This window comes from Mus pahari, chromosome 22, assembly GCF_900095145.1.
Source record: "Mus pahari chromosome 22, PAHARI_EIJ_v1.1, whole genome shotgun sequence".
NCBI classification, from domain to species: domain Eukaryota; kingdom Metazoa; phylum Chordata; class Mammalia; order Rodentia; family Muridae; genus Mus; species Mus pahari.
The window spans coordinates 41,890,778-41,899,344 of record NC_034611.1 but is presented as its reverse complement, the minus strand read 5'-3'; the positions used below and the strand labels follow the sequence as shown (position 1 = coordinate 41,899,344).

At 42.2% G+C, this 8,567-nt stretch overlaps 1 pseudogene; it reads right to left on the bottom strand.

The window, feature by feature from the left end:
* Positions 1-7,271: 7,271 nt before the first annotated feature.
* Positions 7,272-8,296, bottom strand: LOC110338725 (annotated as a pseudogene).
* Positions 8,297-8,567: the final 271 nt, after the last annotated feature.

The following is an 8,567-nucleotide window of genomic DNA, read 5'->3' as shown; positions in this document are numbered from 1 at the left end:
ACCACTCTTGTGCATATACCCAGAAGATGCTCCATCCAACCACAAGAACTTGTTCAACTATGTTCTTAGTTGCTTCATTCATAATAGCTAGAAAGTGGATACATTCTAAATGTCCCTCAACCAAAGAAAGAGTGGGTAAAGAAAATGTGATAGATTCACACAATGGAGTATTACTCAGCTGTTTAGGAAAAAAATGATGTGAAATTTTCAGGCAAATAATGGAACTAAGAAACAAACATTCAGCCTGAGGTAACCCAGACCCAGAAAGATAAACATGGTATGTACTCACTTAAAGTTAAGTAAAGAATACTCATGCTACAATCCATAGACCCAAAGACTATCAAGTATGCTGGGGGTAGTGGTAGAGACATGGATCGCCTTGGGAATTACAAATAGCATAGATTTTACCAGTGGACTAACAAGTAGGGATGGAACCAAGAAAAATTAGAAGTGGCAGGGGGGGTATAGAAGGAAAGATTACAGGGAGAGATAACTAGAATTTGGGGTGGGCAAATTTAGGGAGGGGTGACGTGGAAACCTGGTGCAGTGGAAACTCCCTGGAATCTAGGAGGGTGACCTTAGTGAAGAGAACTATTAATGGGGGTTACAGAGCCTGAACCAGTCATCGTCTCTAACCAAGCAAAGTTTCCAGTGGTGGAACTGGAACATCAATCAAAACCTTTGACCTGCAATTTGTCCTGCCTGCAAGTCAAGCTCTGGTAATTGGTGGGACAGGACTGGTGGGAATGACCAACCAATGACTGATTCAACTTGAGCCCCACGTCACAAGAGGAAGTCCATGCCTGACACAGCTAAGATGAACAGGAACCAGAGACTGGATAGCCCCAAGTCCCAGGATGAAAGAAAACGCAATGGGGATGAGCAGAGGGGGCAAGTATCAATGAAATTATTCCAAAAGATATTTTGCTACATTCATAGTTCAGATCCTAGCCCAGTCATCATCAGAGAGGCTTCATTTAGCAACCGATAGGAACAAAGAGTCATAGCTGAACATTAATCAAAGCTCAGGGAACCCCACAGAGGAAGGGAAAGAAGGATCGTAGGGGTCAGAGGGTCCACTGACATCATGAGAACACAACCCACAGAATCCACCAAGTAGGGGCTCACAGAGAATGAAGTGACAATGACAAAGCCTGTACGGGTCTGAGCGAGGCCCTCTGCGTATGCATTACGATTATGTAGCTTGGTGTCCTTGTGGGACTCCTATCACTGGGAGTGGGGTCCCTCTGACTCTTTTGCCTGCCCTTTTCCTCCTACTGGGTTGCCTCATCCAGCCTTGATGTGAGGGTTTGTGCCTAGCCTCACTGTAACCTGTTCTTCTGTAGTTAGCTGATATCCTGGAAGGCCTGCTCTTTTCTGAAGGAAATGGAGGAGGAGTGGATTTGAGGGAGAGGAGAAGGGAAAGAGTTGACACTGACAACCCCATGAACTTACAGGGGCTGTGAATATATGCATAAGACCTGCACAAGTTCAAACTGACCAAAATCCCAGCACGGGTGGAGAAAAGGCTCAAAAAATTCGACTTCTACCTAAGGAGTTATATTGGTGATTAATGGTTCCTGGGAGGTACAAGTCTTTCCTTTTTTCTCCCCTAGAGAAAAAGGCCACTATAATATTACTCATGCTCTAGTTAGTGACTCCGAATCCATGCCATGTACTAGAAGTGCTAAATAGACCTGATGGATTTAAAGAAAAAAGCACATGAATTTGGGAGCAAAACCTGGTGGTAGGGAAGATAGTAGAGAAATTGGGGGCTGGGGGTTGGAGAAAATGGAGGTAGATTTGATCAAAATGCAGTATACGCATGAATGAAGTTCTCAAATGTATAAAAAGAATTGATGGATAATGGTGTTTAATAATTAACTCCAAATTCATGCTACAGTCTTCAGAGCATAACTGAATTGATGTGATGAAATGACTCTGTGCCTTCTATTTATATAAATGCTATTTTTTCTTTCCTTCTCATTTAATATGCAGAAGCTTAAAGAGACATGTCTAGAACCTTCTTTTACCATGAAAAACAAAAAAGAAACAGCTCTTGGTGTCATATGTCAGCATTAATTGAAGCAGAAATGCCACTAAAAGCTTTGGCCAGTTTTTCCCCTTAAACGATCTTCCCAACCTGTAAGATCACCCTCCCAACCCTAGTACCTTTGAGTGTGTGTGTGAAAAAGAGAGTGTTTGTGTGTGAGCATGTGTGTGAGCAAGTATATGAGTGTGTGGGTGTGAGTATGTGTATGTGTGTGGGTGTATGTATGTATAATTGTGTGTGTGTGTATGTCTGTGTGTATGTGAATGTATGCATGTATGTATGTATGTATGATGTATGTATGTATGAATGAATGTATGTATGTATAAGTGTGGGTATGAGTGTGAGTATGTCTGTGTGTGTGTGAATGTATGTATGTATAAATGTATAAGTGTGTGTGTGTGTGTGTGTGTGTGTGTTTACCAACTGACCTACATTCCCAGTGGCTGTTACAAAATTTTCCCCAAATGAATACTGTGTCACTGGAGTAGAAAGTATTGTGTTATTGTGTTAGGAACAGAAGTCTATTCAATGGTTTTCTCCGTACGTTGTCTCAAAAAAAAAAAAAAAAAAAAAAAAGGTTAGAGGAAATATTTGTGAAGGATTACAGCTTTGATAAATGACTACTAATTGTTTATTCACTTACTAGCTCAGTAACGCAGGAAAGCAGCCATTATGAGAAAGACTAGGCCGGGAACTCAGAACTGACATGCAACTAATCACTTGCTGGATAAATAAATGGGTGAAAACTTGGAAAGAGATGCAGCAGGCGCTCTAGAAAAGCTTACGTCCTAGCAAATGTCAGTCAAATTACTCTTAACACCCTCTACATGACGATCTTCTGGAATATTCTGGTTTCTTCTATAGGGATCCGTGAGATCTTACATGTAGTCATTAAGCGTGTTTAGGTTTTCTGACTTGAAAATGTTTCCACAGCACGGCACAGGAGAGGAAAGCCTATGCCTTCCTTACCCCTCTGTATGATTAGGAATATTGACTGGCCGCTTGGCATGATCTAGATCCATCCAGGACACAAGTCTCTGGACATGCCCATGAGGGGCATCTGAAGTAAGTTCAGTAGGGTGGGAAAACCTACCTCAACCCTGGGCTTGACCATGCCATTGGCTAATACGCTGGACTGAGTTAAAGAGAAGTCTATCTAAGCCGGGCATGGTGGCACCGCCTTTAATCCCAGCACTTGGGAGGCAGAGGCAGGCAGATTTCTGAGTTTGAGGCCAGCCTGGTCTACAGAGTGAGTTCCAGGACAGCCAGGGCTATACAAAGAAACCCTGTCCAGAGAGAGAGAGAGAGAGAGAGAGAGAGAGAGAGAGAGAGAGAGAAGTCTATATAAACACTGGCATTGATAGGTCTCTACTCACTGAGCATGGAACACTGTGTCCAACTGCCCCAAGTTCCAAGACTTCCCTGTCACAGTTGACTACCCTGGAACGAGGAGCCAGAGTAAACCCTTTCTTAAATTATCTTTTGTCAAAGAGTTGGTCTAAGCAACAAGGAAGGTCACTATTGTGTTCTGGAACTAGTTTTGTGAATTGTGTGCATCACTAAATTGTCTCATAAAAGGCTATAATGCCATCAGTGCCAGTAGTGTTGAAACGTGGGGCTCAGCACTTCCCAGGAGTTCCATCACCCATGGAGAGTTCCTGCGTATTTGTTGTCTTTATCTAGTACTACTGAATCCCAAAAAAGAATTTTCCACGAATTGAATGAAAAACACTATAAGCTTTGTATTCCCTCTGTCTCTGTCTCTCTCTCTTTCTCTCTCTTTCTCTCTCTCTCTCTCTCTCTCTCTCTCTCTCTCTCTCTCTCTCAATGTGAGTGTGTGTGTATGTGTGATTGTGTGTGTGTGCACGTGTCCAGCTGCATGTACATGCATACATGTGTGTGCATGTGAAGATTAGTAGATAATTTCATATTGTTCCTCATGCCTCTTCCACTTTCTATTTGAGACAGGGTCCGTCACTGGCCTGGAACTTTTCCAAGCAAACTGCACTACCTCTTCAGGAGCTCCAAGGGCCCACCTATCTCTGCCTCTCACCTCTCCATCACTGTATCAGCAAGCATCCACCCCGCCTCTGCTGTAACTACAAGCAAGTATCTCCCCTCTGTTGTGACTTTAAGCATCTATCTTCCCTCTTCTGTGGTTGCAAACATGCATCTCCCCATGGCTGTGCCTGCAAGTATGCCTATCTCCAGCACTGTAAATGCAAGCATGCATCACCATGCCCAGTTGTTGGTTGGTTGTTTTTTAATTGTGTGAATACGATGGCCCGCTGCCACAGAGGACAAGTAGCAGAAGTGATTTCTCTCCTTTGGTCTTGTAGGTTCCTGGAAGTGAACTCAGGTGGTGGGGCTTTGCAGCAAGCCCCTTAATCTGTATAGCTGGATCACCTGCCCAGCTTTTTAAGAGTAGATTTTGGGGACTCAAATCTAAGTCCTTATTTTATAAAGAAAGGACTTTACTCCCCAGGCCCTAAATCATTTTTGGTTACCAAGCATTTTATACAATCTTAATAATATAGAGGTAAGTTTTTAAGTAAATATTTCATTTCACTTTGGCAATTCCACTACCCAGAGGCAGTCACTGTGGAGGACTTGGAACCTAGTCTTTGATTAATCCTTATCTTATTTTAATGTTAACATAAACACTCATTGCATGACACAGAAATATTCAAAACCCTAACAAAATATGCCTAACAACTATTTTAAGTTAGTGATAGAGGAAAATTCAAGGGTCTGAAATCTTTGTCCACCAATATATTTATTCTTGCTCCAAGATTCTCTTTTTTGAGTGTTTTAGTAAGACTTAAAATTAGTATGGATTGCTTTGTATTTGAGGAAAATATATAAGTAGTTGGTACTTTATCTTAGGGTTATTTGGAGTTTGAAAGTGAGATTTTTGTCAACTATCATGCAGGGTGAAATAACTCCTTGAGAAGCGGTGTGCCAAGCAGTTAATATAGAGAATTTAATTTGTTTGCTTCTTGTGCGTTTTGCCATTGAGTTTTCTGTGGGAAAACCTTCCCTAAAAACACACTTTATTGGCTCTAATTAAGAATGTATCCAGTAGTGTTCTCTTAGGCTTTGGATGCCTGCTGGCTTAATTTTTAAGCTTCTCCATTCTCAATAAAAGTGCTGAATTGAATTTAAAAGTCTATTCCTACAGAATTACCCCTTAGTGTGCACACCGCTCCCTTCTGCAGGAAAGATTAAAATACTATTTACTACACATCGCAGACATTGTTTCTTGAAAACGGATGGAAAATAAGTCTATAGTTTAGCAATAATTCTGAAATGAAAGGTTGTTTCAAACATATGTTTTGTTTTTCTGCTTTATTTTTACACAGAACCGAGATAGATATTGATGTTCAAGCTGGAAATTTGAAGAAAATAGTTGTTTAAAGATCAGCAAACAAATTTGTGTCCTCTGTTTCCAGAGTAGAAAAGTTACTGTGAATTATTCACCACCAAGGTGTCTCTAGCTCCCCTTGGAGTGTTTTTCACTGAACAGTCCTGGTTAATTCCCCCAAGCCTTCTTCCTCTATTGTTTGACATGGAGAGAGAGTTGCTACCTCTACAGCAAGTGGGCTGCATATTGTACTGACCAGATTATATTTCTTTTCTAAAATCAGCACAAAATGTTTATATTTAAAATCATTTATTTTCTTAACTGCCCATCAAATGCAAAGTGTGTCCTACTATGTGCCAGGAAAAATGCTACCACTATGAGGATATAAGGAACTAAACATGGGGAAAACATATTTATAACATTGCAACATGGTCAAGACCATGTACAGAGAGGTCCAAAGAATCCAGAAACTAACTAGGCTTGGGAGAACTTTGTGAGTCTTAGAAAAGGAGGAGTTTCGACTTTTTTTTTTTTTAACTTATATTCCATTTATTAGTATGCATTGTGTGTGTTTGAGGTGTGCAGGTACATGTGCCATGATAACATGTAGCGATCAGAGAAAAGCTTTGCGGAGTCAGTCAGTTCTCACTTCTCACTTCTATGTGGGTTCCAGAGATCACACCTTGTGCAGCAAGTTTCTATGCCACTGGGCCATTTTGGTAACTCACAGGAGTGTTTCTTGACAGTAGTGTAAAGGGTGAAGAAGGACCAGATGAGTCAAATGGTGGGTGTGGCAGTGTAAAGACTTTCCAGGGCCTCAACATGCACTTATAAGAGAAAAGATAAAACTCAGGACAACCAGTGTGAACTTTTTTTTTTTTTTAATGTAATACTGTTTATTTAACTTCAAAAACATTTCAGCGTTCTAAACATACAAAAAAAATAACAGACTGTTGCAAAATGCGTTTAGGTACAGAGGGTTCTTGAACTTCTGCGTTCTACTGTTTCTTTAAAAAATTTAAAACTGCCGGGCGGTGGTGGCACATGCCTTTAATCCCAGCACTTGGAAGGCAGAGGCAGGCAGATTTCTGAGTTCAAGGCCAGCCTGGTCTACAGAGTGAGTTCCAGGAGAGCCAGGGCTACACAGAGAAACCCTGTCTCAAAAAAAAAAAAAAAAAAAAAAAGGTTAAATCCTACTGCACCTAACTAAAGAAAAAACTCCAAACACTTCTCATGCCAGCTGACCCCTCCCCCATCTGCAACTAAGAATGTCAGCAGAATGCTATGCCACTATATACAAAAACAAGACAACCTGAAGCTACATGGATGCCCCGTGCAGTATCAACAGGTCCAGCCTCACAGTGCACGCCATGAGCTACGGCCCCTCCAAAGGGCACCTTCCCCTCCCAGCCTCCACGCCAAACAAGGAGCGTCAAGAATCTGTCCGGGTTGTTTTGTTCTCTTTACAAACTATAGATATGTACAGCTGACAACTCGGGATTTCTGGCAAATAACCATATAATTAGCATTACCTTTCGAGTTGAGAAGAAAATGCCAGAAACATCTTCAAATGCCTTGTCACACCGACAGTAAAGTGCACTGAGTGAGGAGGACCGGAGAGTGCCCTTTCATCTTAAAAATGTTTGGAGCTATGTACAACTTTGATACAGTTTCAGAGCGCTCCGGACACCCACGGCCACTTCATGTAAACCACTGACACTTTGAGAAACTCCAATATGATCGTGATCAAATTTTGTAATTAAACCTAACAAGGGCAAAAGATAGGACTCAAATAAGAGATGTGTCAATCACAGCGCTCTCTTACTCTAAGGTATTCACAAGGAGACAGAGTTTTTATTCCTCCTCCTCCTCCTCCTCCTCCTCCTCCTCCTCTTCCTCTTCCTCCTCCTCTTCCTCTTCTTCCACCTTTTTCCCAGCAACTTTAGCAGGCTCCTTGGCCCCATCAAACGTCCTTTAGACTGACAGTCAGCAGCATCCTTCTCATACTTCCCCTTCAGCTTTGCTGCCTTGGTAACGCAAGGCTGCTTTTCACTGTCACTGAAGTTATTCCACATCTCACCCAGCTTTTTTTTGCCACATCTCCAATGGAGATGCCAGGGTTTGTGGATTTGATCTAGGGGCAGAATGCGGAGCAGAATAAGAAAAATCCAGACGGACGTCTTTTGGGGGCATTTGGGTCCTTCTTCTTGCCTCCTTTAGTTGGTCCATAATCTTTCTTATTTTTTTCTTTTCTTTATTTATTTTTTATTATATATTTTCTTTATTTACATTTCAAATGCTATCCTGAAAATTCCCTATACCCTCCCCCCACCCTGCTCCCCTACTCCCACTACTTGGCCCTGGCCTTCCCCTGTACTAGGTCATATAAAGTTTGCAAGACCTAGGGGCCTCTCTTCCCAATGATGGCTGATTAGGCCATCTTCTGCTACATATGCAGCTAGAGACACGAGCTCTGGGGGTACTGGTTAGTTCATATTGTTGTTCCATCTATAGAGTTGCAGACCCCTTCAGCTCCTTGGGTACTTTCTCTAGCCCCTCCATTGGAGGCCCTGTGTTCTATCCAATAGCTGGCTGTGAGCATCCACTTCTGTATTTGCCAGGCACTGGCATAGCCTCACAAGAGACAGCTATATCAGGGTCCCTTCAGCAAAATCGTGCTGGCATATGCAATCTGCCTTTGCCATTTCATCAAACTTTGATTTCTCTTTGTGAGACATGGTCTTCCACCTCTCAGAGCACTCCGCAAAATTGACGGGAACCTCTGGGTTTTTCTTCTTATGTTCTTCCCTGCATGTCTGCACGAAGAAGGCATAAGCAGACAAATTGCCCTTTGGTTTCTTGGGGTCACCTTTAGCCATTCTGACTGTATTGTTCGCTAGCCTGGGCAGCGCAGGGCACGATGTGCGGCCCAGTGCTCCTCAGCCTCGCGCTAGCTGCCTCCTCAAGAACCGCCTCCGGTGTGAACATTTTAAATGGAATACTTTCCTATTTCAACTAGGTCAACATATTTATTAGGCATGATTATGATGAAGGTATGAGGTAATATAACTTCTCCATAATTTCTCTCTGAGCCTGAGGCATGGAGAATAAGCAAGGGGTGGACTTAAAGGGGGAAGACTGGGAAAGAAG